This window comes from Heliangelus exortis, chromosome 3 (assembly GCF_036169615.1).
Source record: "Heliangelus exortis chromosome 3, bHelExo1.hap1, whole genome shotgun sequence".
Classification (NCBI taxonomy): domain Eukaryota; kingdom Metazoa; phylum Chordata; class Aves; order Apodiformes; family Trochilidae; genus Heliangelus; species Heliangelus exortis.
Genome location: NC_092424.1, coordinates 15,585,178 through 15,599,185, shown reverse-complemented (window position 1 = coordinate 15,599,185; position 14,008 = coordinate 15,585,178). Strand labels below are relative to the sequence as shown.

General features: G+C 40.7%; 1 protein-coding gene across 3 annotated transcripts in view; it reads left to right on the top strand.

Annotated features, from left to right (window-relative positions):
* LRFN2 (leucine rich repeat and fibronectin type III domain containing 2) overlaps nucleotides 1-14,008 on the top strand; it is a 156,806-nt gene that overhangs the window by 117,899 nt on the left and 24,899 nt on the right. The gene's annotated exons all lie outside the window — the stretch shown is intronic.

The following is a 14,008-nucleotide window of genomic DNA, read 5'->3' as shown; positions in this document are numbered from 1 at the left end:
GAAAAATGAGTAATGCAGTTGGTAACCTCCTTGCTAGGCTAAGCAAAGAAAGAAGAACTTGACATGCTAGAAGTTAGAAGTTTCCCTTTCCACCTCCTGTAGGTGGGACTGAAACATACTACTGAGAGAGAAAGCATCGTGGGAGTAAGTTTGTGCTGTCTACCCATAACACAGCCTCTAATTATTCTGAGGTTCAAGATTCAGGGTTGTTAGAAAGAGACTTTTCACCTGTATGGAAAAGCTCATATGATGCTAACATCTGTTTTAGACAACTGTAATTCTTGACAGCTCTGGAGTATTTAATGTTTTATATTAAATAGAAGAGATAGATAATTTAAAAACCAAGCCCTGAATGTTCATTATATTCCTCCAGTTCTAAAACTCCTCTGACTTTTAAGTATGTAAAGCAACAGTAGCTTTTGCAGCAGACCCAACCATGAAAAAAGGAGGCAGACCATGCCCCTACAGAGGCAATAAAGGTTAGGGATTAAAAATAGGTAGGAAATTGCTTAGTAGTAAAGGAAAACAGTTATCACTTTTTGCTTCTGTCTTGGAAGAATGATTGACTTCCTATGTTTATGCTAATGATGAATCCCTAGAAACCACACCTCTTTATTGCAGAGGCAGCAGTATCAGACGCATTGAGCTGAAACCTTTCTTTGGATATATGTCAGCAACCAGAGGCAGTCAGAATCTCAGGGCAAAGTAGAACCTAATCCATAAACTCTTAGGGATTTAAAAGCACCCTGAAGTCAGTGGAGAATAATTTGGTCTAGTAGAGGAATAATGGGATTTAGGTTTTGACTCTAATTTGAGAACAAACTCTGACCAAAACATAGTCAACACCATTGATTTCCTTGGTAGGCTTGGTGTTATCTGCTGGCCTGCAGTGACAGCTGAGGCACCAGTCAAGACACATTACACAGCCTCCAGATCCCAGAACAGACCTTATTATTTTCTTCTTTACCAAAGTGTATTTTTCTTTAACTTGAGAAAATCAAAACAAAAGATCATAAATCCTAATGTGACACTTTTCACTCACCCTTCAATAATGAAATCTATTTTTAAAGTTCTGTTCAGAACTGAATCTTTAGTTAACATGGATAAAATATTGTTACAGAAATACTTTTATCCCAATCAGTTGTAGAACCGAAATAATAAAGCAATTTATTTAGCTACTGTAAACTTGGTCACTTTTTGCCAAAAATAAGACTATTCACCAGCAAGTCCAAAGAACATTTTTAAAGGGATTTTTATTGAAATTCTGTAAAAAATTCTTTGGAAATTCAATTCTGTTCAATTCAATTCTGCAATTATAAAAATATGTTGAAATATTCAAATTAATTAGCTGGTGCAAACTATTTGCCTTGCTCTAGGTAATGTACTATAGCAATTCTGTGTTAGCTTTGGGACTTGCAACTATGTGGAGTTAAAAAGAATGATATAATAAGAATACAATGAAAGAAAATATGCTAGTCTCATTTTTTTTCTTGAGACAAAGCTTTTGTCAATATCTCATCTGTAGTTAAGATCAGTAGAAATCTGAAAATGACTCTGAAGTTGTATATAGCTATATGAAACTGTATAATAGTTATATGAAACTGTAGAGTGAATTTGGCTCAGTGAACAGGGAAATCCCTACAAGCAGAAAGAGATGTTAGTGGAGGTTGTCAGGTGTTGGAATTGATTGGATGAGTTGATTTGCTGAGGAGGGGGGCCAGTGTGAATAAAACAAGTAATGAAGGTGGAGGGGTGAGATTTGAGTACTGTGGGCAGAAATGAGAGGAAGATCCCATCTTGCCTGCCTGAAGGAAAAAAGTGGTGGTCAAGGCATCAGGCAACCTTAACGTATCCTGTCTCCAGTGCAATGTCCCTGAGATTTTGGGCTTTTTTTAATTTTTTTTTTTTTTTTAAATTTACTTGGTTGTGGCTCAGCTTTCCTAAAGCACAGTGAGGACAGTGCTCTTTCCATAAATCACCCGTCAGGCCATTTTGAGTATTCACTGATGATGCATAGCTCTTTTCATGCACAGCTCTCAAAAGCACTTCACCAAAGAAAACAAATTTTATTTCTCTGCATTTTGCACCGGGGAAAAATGCAGTATAGAGAGATGAAGTGAATGGTCCAGTATCTGGGAGCTAATCAGTGGCACTCATGATAACGAAACGAGCTCTTACGCCTTTCAGCCAGGGAGCCACTCAGTCCCTCAGAGTTAATTAACTAAAGCTGTTGTGCTTTAATTGGTCAGATGCACGACACTGCAATGAGTGTGTAGAAAAACCTAAGGGAAAGGGTTTTCTGTAGAGCTCTGCTCTATAAAATGCTGTGTGTGTGCTAAATGGGATGTGATGGTGCCTAGCTGCTAAAATGATGGGCACTACATCAGTATGCCAAGAGTGATGCACACTGACTGTACTCAGCTTGAAGGAATCTTACCTCACTAGTAACAAATACATGCAAAAACCACATAATTTGCTGCCTTCTCTGCTAAGGATTTTTCATTAACATTGTGCTTGCAGTGAAAGAGTGAAAGCACAGATTGTCCCCTCTCCATTGATATTAAACTCTCTCCTGATCATACCAGTCCCATTCCTGTTCCCATCCCAGCTGTGATCTCTGACTTTTGGGGGCTGGAGGTGGTAGAAAAGAGACTACCTTGGGGTGCAATGAAAACTCAAAGGTGTGGGAGAGAGAGGTGACTGTTGCATGTTAGGCCTCCTGACTTCAGTGAGCTGAAATGGTATCAGAATCTGAAGTTTGGCTCTGGATTCACCAGTGCCATCACAGTGAGGACCAGTAGGAACACCACTGTTTGTCTTCTTCCCCCATCTGACCTTCCCTTGTATTTGCTGCTTCAGGGCCATTGCTGAAGATGGCCACAGATTTTTATCTCCTTCAGTGCATTCAGGATGCACGTTTCTGATATTGATCAAAGGAGCACACTCCTGGATCAGCTCTCTGCTCTACACAGCTTACCAAAGTGAGAAGCAGAGCTGAAGGGAGTGATAGCTTGTGTAAATGTCTCAAATATCAACTTGCAAAGGCGATGACTGCCACTAACATTGGCACCAAATCAATAACCTGAGGATGCTGAGAGGTGACATGCTATGTTATCTTTTTCACATCACTGGCAAGAGGGAGCATTCCTTCCTTAATGGAGCATACACTCACTCTTTGTGGTATCTCAGAGCTCCCTTTTTGTGCCTTCACCTGTGCTCATGTTGAAAAAATCCTATAACAGGAACCCGAGCTAGAGTTGTGTGTCACACACAGGGGAACATGATTGCTTTACTGATCTATGTGTGCTCCCAGTGAGCTTTTTTTCTCTCTCTGACTTGTCCTTGCACTGCTTTTAGTAATCCTGCTGTCAAGATAATTATATTGTTTCACCTGGAATAGAACCAGGATTCCTCTCTTTCTAGGCAGGGAGTGAGAGGGAACCTTGTTTTCTTTTTTGATTGTTGGTTGGTTGTTTTTTGTTTGTTGTTGTTTATTTTTGTTTGTTTGTGGTGTGTGGTGGTTTTTATTACTTGATTTTATTACATTTTTTCTTGCTTTGTATTTTTTTCTTTTTTTGATTTATGTTGTTTTTTCATTCTAACTTTCCTTTCCTCTTCATTCTCCTTAACTGTCCTATTCAGCTTTGTGCCCTTCAAACCCATGCTACCCTGTGTGGAGGGAATGGAAATGGTGATAATATTATGAAGCCACATCATGGCCACAAAGTGTTACAGAGATAAGATAATAGATTGCTGTTCATGTCTTCTGTTCATATATACAGGTTATGACAGCAGACCTTGTTAAAGTGGAAATAAAAATTTTCTCTGATAACTGCAAGTAATTTTTATGCTGAAGTCACATAATAAGGTCCCTTTACTGGCACCTGTAGCCATGATTTATGCTGCTCTAACCCAGCAAACTGGATATACCTGGGCACTGATGGGATGCACCCACTAGTGCTGAGTGACATCAGTGCTGGCTTGACATTAGTGTGAGGTCCCTAACTTTGAATAATCATGGCACTTGGGAAAGGTAAATAAGGACTGGAGGAAAGAAGTGGCATTCCTATTTTAAAAACAGGCAAGAAGGATGACCCAGAGAGCTACAGGATAGTCACCTTGGTTCCTGGGAAGGTGGTGGAGCAACTAAACTTGCGAAGCCTTTCCAGGAATGTGATGGACAAGAGGTGATTGGGAGTCATCAATATAATCAGTATAATGGATTCACAAAATTTATGCTTGATAAATCTGATAAACTTTTACAATGAAATAACTATGTTGGTACTCAAGCCAAGACCAGTAGATGTCTACCTTGACTTTACTAAGACTTCTGACACTGTCTCATAAGGTCTTTGTAAGCTGATAAAGTGACCAGTGAGATGGATTCAAAACGAGTCAAATGGCTGAGCCAGGAGGGTTGTGATTAGTGGCATGAAGTATAGTTGCAGAGCAGTGAGCTAGCAGTAGCTGGAGCTATTGTCTCCAAGATTCAGTAATGGTCCATAATCTTTTTAGATCTGATCATATTTAATATCTTTGTTAATGGACTCCATAACAGCTCAGAGTGTACTCTCAGCAAAACACAAAACTGTGAGGGGTGGCTGATAAACCAGTGTCATGCTTGTCATCCAGAGGGACATCAGTAAGCTGGAGAAATGGGCTGAAACACCATGATATTCAATGGAAGGAAAGCCCAAGACCTGCCCCTGAGAAGGAATAACCACATGCATCAGATATGCTGGGGTTACCTGGATAGAAAGCAGCTTTGAGTAATTTTGAATAAGGGATTAAAATGAAATATAAAAATCCAGAAAACAGTTACCTCTGGGTCTCAGTTTCACACTTGTAACCTGTGGAGACAGCACTGCTTTGCCTCGTAGGGATAATCCCATTAGAAGGTATTGTGGAACCAGGAGCCCACATAAATGAATAGGGCAATTGTTGCTTTGAAGTCATTGTGTGGTATGCAGCAACAGGGTTAGTCATGAATGATTAAGATGGAATATTACATAACTGCAACACCTGAATTTGAGGAAGGCATCAGGAGACAAATATTTTGCCTTTTTTATGTCTAGAGTACCCTACATGATGTGGGATCAAATCTCAGTTTTGACCATCAAGTGTTGATGCAATGTATATATTTCCACCCATTACAACAGTTGAATAATTCTGCAAGTATTTCATAGAACTTTTCAGGTCATACTGAGCCTGCTTAGCTGCATTTTGAATTAAAACAAGGATGCAACCACTTAAAAATGTGCATCTGAAGTGTGACACTTTCTTTAGATTTATGAGAGATTTAGGCCTGTTTTGTTTTGTGGTATTTTGTACTAAGAGTTATAAAAATGACTATACAAATTAAGAATTACTGTAGCACTATAGTCTCATGAGCTTATAAATTCAGCACTGGGGAAAAAAAGTATTTTATATATCTCTGAAAGCCTATTTTTTCTATATATTTTTTATGTAGCAGGCAGTCTAAGCATTAAAATATGAATAAATGGCTCCACATCTCCAGTCTATTTAAACAATGGTGCCATGGATTTCATTACTTAAACAATATAATAATGATTTACATTTGCACAGCTCCCTTTACTGCAAGTGTTTTACAGACTGGCTGAACAGGGATCACTCCACCAACCACTGCTATCCTGTCACCTACAAGTTAAATATTAGCCACAGTCTGGCAGTCAGGCAATAGTGCAACTCCATTTTATGAGCAAAAACCCCCTTTAGCATTTGCACTTATGGATACTTCAACATAGGTAGGAAGTAATAAGCTAAGTTTGATTTTCCCACAGTATCGTGGGATAAATATCCCCATGCACTCTTCCAGTCAATTGCTTTTCTATTAGAAAATGCAATCTGACTAAAGTGTTACAAACTTCAGAAATACCTGAGGTGTGCTCTCACCTAAAGATGTCCTCTCAGACAGCAGTGTCACACTGAACATCATCAGGTCAGGCATCAGAGGGGATGCCACTGTCTAGATTGCAAATGCTTCTTGCAAATAATCTCAACATCCTGATGTTGATTACAGCAAGTAATTGTATTATTTTCTCTCTGAGGAAAGTCAGAAATACATAGTTCTGGTAATTTTAGAAAAGGTGGAAGATTAATTTATTCTGAAAGGCTGAGCATCTATCCTTACTTATGACTTGGACAGTGGGTTAATACAGATGGAAATGCCTGCCAGTCTTCCAGCCCTTTCTCAATCCCACCCTTGTGTCTGGCCTGGCAAGGCAATGACCTTCCTCCATGGCTCATGGCTGGAGCAAAAACCCCTCCTCACCCTCAATACATGAGCTGAGCTGTTCTGCTTGCACTGTATCCAGGATACAAACCTTGATTTGGTCAAAGCTTTCATATATTTAAACACTGAATAAAGCAACCATTGGGAGGAAGGACATCACATGAAGGTATTAATCATCTTGTATTAATCATTTCTATTTGACAGGCTGAGACAGCAACTGTATAAAAATAAAAACGTGAAGTCAGAGTCCCAAAGAGGAGCAAAATTTATATAAGCAGTGCAAGGGAAAGTTTGACATAAATATTTGGTACTTCAGGTCATATGAGAGCAGTTTGCAGCAGTAGTGTGCACTGACTTTTAGAGGGCCCTCAGCAAATGCAGGCTTGCTGGAAGGCATCAGAAATAATAATGAAGATGCTTCAGAGAAGCATGTATTCTGGGACTGTGGGGTTTTATCTGCTTCTGCTGAAAAAATTTTTATCTAGCCTTTCTTTTCACTGTATTTCACATAATGGGAGAAATACAGGGACAAAGGGTATTTTAGGGTTGTTGTTTGCTTGTGTTTGGTTTCTTTTCTTCTTTTTTTTTTTTTCTTTCCCTGAAAAAAATGAAAATTCTTTGAAAAATAAGGAAGAAAATATGGTGAAAATGAAAAAAATTACATGTATTGCCAGATAATGAAGTGGAAAATAGAAATAGAAATTCTGAAATGAAAACAAATTAAAAAAAAAAATAAAACTAGCAGAATTTAGAGAAAAGTAGATGATGTAGATGTAGATGATGTAGATGTAGATGTCACTAAAGTTGTCCTAGATCATTGTGACCAAGTGTTATCCACCTGATCCTCGTACCAAAACTGATAAGATAATCTAATTCATCATGAGCAGAGGTAGACCATGAAAACACCACCCAGACCTATGTTTTCTGGCTTGATAACCACCCCAGGATGACAAAATACTACATGGAGTAGTATCACTACAGGAGAGATGTCCCTCTATGTGAGCATGTGAGAAGTATGGGAGGGCATGTGAGTGTCACTCCTGTTGCTGCTGCCCACCCAGCAGTGACCCAGCAGAGCAGAGAAGGGCAGGACAGGACTTTTTGATGGCTTGGAAGCATTCCCTTTTCCTTCAAAGTTTGACAACTGTCACATAACATTTAGTGAGGTTTGTGGAGAGGCTGGATGCTATAGCTCTGCCCTGGAGCTCTGCCTCAGGAGCTGAATACAAAAGCAAAGAGCCTGATTCTCATCTCCATCCCCTGGGAAGTAACCCCTCCACAGCAAAGAATGTTGCACACTGTGGAAAGGAAATCAGAATCAGTTTTCATCATAAGACATAAGTACACCCATTTTGTCTCTGCTGCTAATTATTTATTTAGCTCATCAAAGGCTCGGTATTTTTACTTGAGGGGAATTTGGAATGAGCTAATGCTTATACATAATATCTGCCACATCCCCTCTCTCAACTACTCAACACAAATACCAAGAGATGTCCTCACCTATCATGGCACTAATGAGCTACACATCTGGTGCCAAAATGAACTATTGAAATAAGATTTTGATTAAGCTTCAGGTGAGTCAACAGTTTGATGGCTGAATGAAAAATTTTAGCATATTCAGATTCATACCATTCCTGAATAGTAAGAAGCCAGCACACAGCTGTACATTTATCACTATCACTCCTATTTTCAATCTAGGGCAAGCTTGCAGCAGTTCACTTACTGCTCTGTGCAGAAAAACTCTTGCCATTTGCTGATTGCTTGACAGTAAAAACCCCCTATGCCATTCATAGTCATGCAAGGTAATAACAATACTGATAGTTCCAAATGTTAACTGATCAAATGCCAGACTGGAGGCTTGACTCAAAGCCCTCAGAAATGAGTAGCCATCATTTCTCTGGTGGCCTTTGGATCAGCCTGAAAATCTTGCATTTTAGGGATTACCATTATTTACTAGAGAGGCAATTAGAGGGAGTAGGAGGTTTAATAGCTTTCTCAAGGTAATGTGGTAAGCTAATGGAAGAAGCAACATGCCTACAGAATCACAGCTGGAAGTAGTCCTGATTTATCTTTCAGTGTTTTCCTAAGAAAGTCCTTGCTCAGATTTCAGATCTGCTACTTTCCCCTCATAATATTATGTACTTTCCCCTCATGATTTAAGGAAAAAAAATGTAGCATTCTTGGTGTTGTTACTGTTGTTAAGGTACCTGCAATAGTATTAAAATTAGATCAGGCTTCACTGTAAACATGGACCTATACAACAGAGCAGTGTGGTCTCCTGAAAGAAATAGGAAAAATAATGAGGCTTGATTTCCACCATAGTTTGTATCTATGTTTGCATACGTGTATGTGTTTGCAGTAGAATAATCTCCCAAGGGAAGTGGGAGTCCTACATTGGACAGTTTAAAAAATCATCTTGACAGGGTGCTGGGCCACCTCATTTAAACTATATTTTTATCTAGAAAGGTTGGACTAGATGATCCTTGATGTCCCTTCCAACCTGACATTCTATGATTTTATGATTCTATGATTCTATTAATATTTAAGCACCCAAGGAGCTCCCCTTGATCTCTGAGTTTTCACTTCTTCAGGTAGTGTCTGAAGAAGGTTCCCAACAGTCCTTGTCTCTCCAGTGTTGATTCATTGAGTTCCACATCATTTCAGAGATCCACTCCTAATTCCTTCCTCATTTTGGGTCACAGCTACTGACACCTGGGTCTGCTAACAAGATATGGAAAAGGGATCAGTGGCCACAGAACATGCCTGCTCCTAGCCTTTCTAAATATGTATCTGTGGACTTCCTCCCTTTCCTCACTTCACTCTTCATTTTAACTGGGACACCAACAATCCAGGTAATCTCCGGATTACTGAGAAAACTTCCTTTAAGAGAGGTGACCCCCTAAGTAAAAGCAGTGGCTCTCAACTATCTGCAAAAGAAAGAAGCTGATTTACTTTTATCCACAGGTGTTTTGCAAAACAGGGTTGTGATCAATGGTGCAGGGTTGAGTCGGAGGCATGTAGCCAGTGGTGGTCATTCCTAGGTCCAGTCTAGTTCAACATAGTCATCAAAGACCTAGATGAGGGGACAGAGTGTACCCTTAGCAAGTTTGCCTATGATGCAAAACTGGAAGGAATGGCTGATGCACCAGAGGGTGGTGCTGCCATCCAGTGGGACCTGGAAAAACTGGAGGGTTGGGCAAAGAGGAACCTAATGAGTTTCAACAAGGGCAATGTAAGACCCTGCACCTATGGAGGAATTAACCACAGGCACCAGTACAGGTTAGGGGTTGACCTGCTAGAAAGCAGCTCTGTGGAAAAAGACCTGGGACTCCTGGTGGGCAACATGATGGCCCTGAGCCAGCAGTGTGCCCTTGTGACCAACAAGGCCAAGGGCATCCTGGGGTCTGTCAAGAAAAGTGTGGCAAGCAGGTTGAGGGAGGTTATCCTTCACCTCTACTCTGCCCTGGTGAGGCCCCACCTGGAATACTCTGTTCAGTTTGGGGCTCCCCAGTTCATGAAATACAATGAACTATTGGAGAGAGTCCAACTCAGAGCCACTTGGATGATTAGGGGGCTGGAACATCTACCATACTAGAAAAGGCTAAGAGGTGGGTGTGCTCAGCCTGGAGAAGAGAAGGCTGAGAGGGGATCTCATCAATGCATCATCTCATCAATGTCTAAAGAGCAGGTGTCAGGAGGATGGGACCAGACTCTTTTCAGTGGTGTCCAGTGACATGATAGGGGGCAATGGTCACAAACTGGAGCACAGGAGGTTCAACCTAAACAGAAGGAAAAAATTCTTTACTATAGGGGTAACAGAGCACTGAACCAGGCTGCCCAGAGAGGTGGTGGAGTCTCTATCTCTGGACACATTAAAAACCTTCCTGGGTGCCTTCCTGTGCAACCTACTTCAGGTGAACATGTTCTGGCAGAGGGATTGGACTAGGTGATCTCCAGAGGTCCCTTCCAACCTCTAACATGCTGTGATTCTGAAAAGAGTTATAAAGAAACGATAAAAGCTTAAAAGCATATTGCATTCCTAAAACATAATGAATTAATAGAATCTGCTTTCCCAGTTAGAAACCATTCTGCTTAATTTAGCTCCCACTTGCTCACTTGCAAGATCCAGATTGTGGGTGCCCTGACAGCTCCTGCATCTCCCCAGCCAACTGACACACCCCCCCTCCCTCCCCCCCCAGTACAGCTCCCCCTGAGGGCACAGGAAAAGGCTTCCTACCTATTTCATAGATGTCTTTGGTTCAGATTTTTGGTAGCAGCAGATTCCTTAAGCTTCTTGTCTCTCCAGCACTGACTAGTTGAGTTCTGACTGTGGGCATTGTTTTGGAGTTCATGCAAGAAATTATGTTTAATTTTTTTTATGTAGAACTATTTTATCTTTCAAATGCATGATACAGCACAAGGAGGATTGCAAGAGAAGAGTAACTCAGTGTTAAAACTTGAGGCAAAAATCAGATTCATAGTACATATAAATTCTTCAGTATTGTTCTTGTAGGTTTAGGATTTTTACTACAAAGAAGTAATTTCTCCTTTCTTTGCTCTTAAGAGGTCACAGGAGAAATGTAGCTCAAATTTTCCATGATAAAGAAAGAAAATGTGATGCAACGGATGTCTTTGGAAACATGATAGTGCTTATTTCACTGTCATATTAACCTTTTCCCTCAAACTTGTATTGTTTTAAAGTGTACTGTGAGGGTGGTATATGTACCCTGTAATCCATGATAATCTGTAACAAGGCTGAGCACAAAGGTAATCCAGTCCTAGTTGAGGAGAACAAGGCAGTACTACAGTCCAAAGAAACCTTGAAACAATAATGCCATTGGGCAATTTTTATGTTTAAGATGAAATGTTCTAAATCCTGTAGCAGAGAAAAAGCAGTCCAGCCATCAGGTTGGTCTGCCCTGTTTCCACAGCCCTGCTGATGTCTCAGAATCCCAGAGTGATCCTATTAGGTCCCAGAGCATTTGACAATCCCACAAAGTGGCATTGCCCAGATAAGAAATGGGAATTGGCTTCAGCCTTTGGTGGAGGACACTGTAGTGACATCTAAAACATCTGTGCAACAGAGTGGATGCACTGGTTGCTGGGCAAGAACCTAGGTTGGCATCCTTGGATGGGAAAGAGCTGGTTCACTAGACACTGCAGCCCTGCTTTAGGATGTCCCTGTAGACAGCAAGGTAAGGCTATAATGTAATGCACTTCTGTTCATCTACTCCTGTTTTACATATTAGTTTATTTGTAGAGATGAACAGTTTCAGACAGACAGCACTAGGTGTGAATTTGTGCTGAATTTGCCCATCTGTCCTCCCTCCCCTTTCTTTTGCATCGCTTAGAATTGACTAGATTTAAGATGTGTAGTATATTTATTACCTTATATTTTACCTCATTTTGACAAGAAAACAAATAAAAGAGCAGTCTGATCAACGTAAAAATGTATATATTTATTTATTTATTTATTTTTAATTACCTAATTGTTTATTTAATTGTCTTGAATTGTGGAATTGGTTCTTAGGCAGTTATCTCAAACTGTGCTCTGAATTTTTCTCAGAGTAGGGATTGCACAAGCAGTAGCTGCCTAATAGACATATGGGCAGCTGACAGCATCAAGGAACCCCACCAGCAGCTCTGTCGTCTGGCAGATTGCCTCAGAGTCAGGCTTGATGAATCAGTCCTTCTGCCAGTGCTGGGAGGGTGGGGGATGTCTGTGCCTCTTCTCAGGATGAGAAAGATACACAGCAGTGATCACTGAGCCTCCTCACACATTGTGCTGCAGAGTTGGGATGACAACATCCAAGTGAACTTGAATTTTGCTAATTTGAGTATGTAAAGGCAGAATTTCAGCTTGGTTACTCTGGGTCACTTAGCCTGGTGCCTGCTCTTCTCTCCATTGCATGCAGATGTTCACAGCTTAGGAGTGCCTTGGGGAGGAATTTGGCAGCTCTGCCAAAGTTTGGCAGTGGGAAAGGGGAGGAAGAATAAAGGTAATTGGCTTGAAACTGGCCCATCTTTCTGTTCCTGTCCCCTTTCATCTCTATAGAGGGGCCAGCTGTTCATGTAATTTGAGTAGGGAAGGAAGCCAGGGGAACCTGCTTTACTCTGATCCTTGAAGACCTCACTGGTTATTACATCAGCCTATGATGTGACAGTGCCTGACTCTTTAAGCAGGCGTAAGGAAGAATGGTCACCACAGAAGGAATCACCTTCAAATCCTGGTTTCTTCTAGCGAGGGCCTCCTGGTGTCCTGGGTGGCTGTTGCCACAGGCAGAGAGCTGAGCAGAGGGTGGTGACAGCCCCATCCTCTCTGGGTAGTGTCAGGCAAACCTCCTGCACTCCCAGTGGCACCAGGGAAGCCTCAGTCTCTCTGCTGGGAAAGCAGTGCAGAAGTCCTTGTGATGGATGCTTGGCACTTGTAAGATTTGCTCAGGGAGATGAGGCACATCGAGGACACGAGGCTGTATGTATGGCTACTAGTTTAAATTCTGTTTTCTTTCTCTGGGGACATTAATGCCATTTATGAGGTGAAGGACTGTTTGCAAAGGGGAGGATGAAATAAACACTGCGAGCAGGATTCGTGCCAGTGAAGAGTGTTGACAAAAGCCTGAGGGATTGCAACAACCCCGCTTCAGGGCTCAGTGCTTCACCTTTGTACAACACCAGGATCAAGTGGGATGAAGAGGTGGTGAGACCTTGTGCTGTACAAATTCTGCCTATTGAAAGTATAAAAGATTTTAGCTGTTTGGTTTTTCTCCCCCTCACTACAACTTAATATTGTTTATTTCACCTTTTCTCTTTGTGTTTTTTTCTACCCAGGCTCTTTCATGGTTCATATTAATATTGGCTGTGGTTTAATTAGCTAATTATGGCAGAGCTGGAGTGTTTTTCAGAATAAATCCTTTTATTTAGTCTGTCATAAGCAGCTTCCATTTTGGATTTCTCCTAGAATTTTCTTTCTTCTTCATTGCATGGTAGCACAGGTGTTTATAACTGGTTTCGTTGGCATTTATGAAGATGCTGGTTATCCAAGTGGAGTGAGTGGAATAGCACTCAGGAGGGAAGAGGTGCCATACTTCTGGGAGTAGCACACTGACATAAAACACCCTGCAAAATGTAGCTGATATTTTGTCTGTAGAGTAGAAAATAATAATGATGATATAGCTTTACTCCAAAAAAAGTGATTTTAACCTTCATATTAACACCTTTAAAGGACACATTTTGCCTAGCAAGTATAAGGCGTTTTGAATTTGGCCTTTACATTTGCAAACAAAAAATAATCCCCTTTTGCTTAGCAGGCTTAGTTTGTCAGTGTATAAATCTTGCTCCTTGTGCTAGCTGTACTGTAGCCAAAAATTTAGGTGCTCATTAAGGTATTGAACTAGAGGTTACAGGTCAATGGAATCAAAGCTATCCGGTCTTTCTTGAAAAACCCACAGAAGACAAGGAGTAGCACAGAGAAACAGATGAGGAGAGCTGTTTCTTTGGCCTGATGAATAATAATTAGTGGTAAGGTGTTTTTTTCCTGCAACATGAAATTTTAATATGTTTTTTCCAGTGGTTCCCAACTCCAGCAGAGCCCTACCACTTCCTCTACAAATCCATATAACTTTATAGTGGTGATGACTGATTGGAATTTCTTCTCCACTCCCTGCTATTTCATGCTGTCCATTTAGAGTCACCAGACATTGTTCAACTTTCAGAAGCAATATTGAGCAAAGTCTTAGTAAGACTTTTTGCTGTCTC